The sequence below is a fragment of the Portunus trituberculatus genome, chromosome 15 (assembly GCF_017591435.1).
Source record: "Portunus trituberculatus isolate SZX2019 chromosome 15, ASM1759143v1, whole genome shotgun sequence".
In the NCBI taxonomy this organism is placed as follows: Eukaryota; Metazoa; Arthropoda; class Malacostraca; order Decapoda; family Portunidae; genus Portunus; species Portunus trituberculatus.
The window spans coordinates 18948629-18949100 of record NC_059269.1 but is presented as its reverse complement, the minus strand read 5'-3'; positions in this window follow the sequence as shown (position 1 = coordinate 18949100).

Sequence of the window (472 nt, the reverse complement as noted above, 5' to 3'; positions counted from 1 at the left end):
GGCTCCGTGTGTTTAAACCGGCTCTCCATAAATAAGTTGAGTTGCTCCTCCTCCTACTCCTTGTTCATTACTCGATATCTTAAATGCCCGCTTATCTCTCTCTCTCTCTCTCTCTCTCTCTCTCTCTCTCTCTCTCTCTCTCTCTCTCTCTCTCTCTCTCTCTCTCTCTCTCTCTCTCTCTCACACACACACACACACACACACACACACACACACACACACACACACACACACACACACACACACACACACTGGTCCACTTCGCTACAATCACTCCTGGTAATAAATCAGTGTGACTTGCCCTCTACTCATCGATTCCTTCCTCGCTTCCTCCTCCTCCTCCTCCTCCTCCTCCTCCCTCCTCCTCTCGTTCTCCTGTGCTCCCTCGCTTCCCTCCTCCTCCTCCTCGTCTACCTCTTCCGGTTCTTCCTCCCTTTCCTTCTCATCTTTGACCATCAAAATTTTAAAAGCC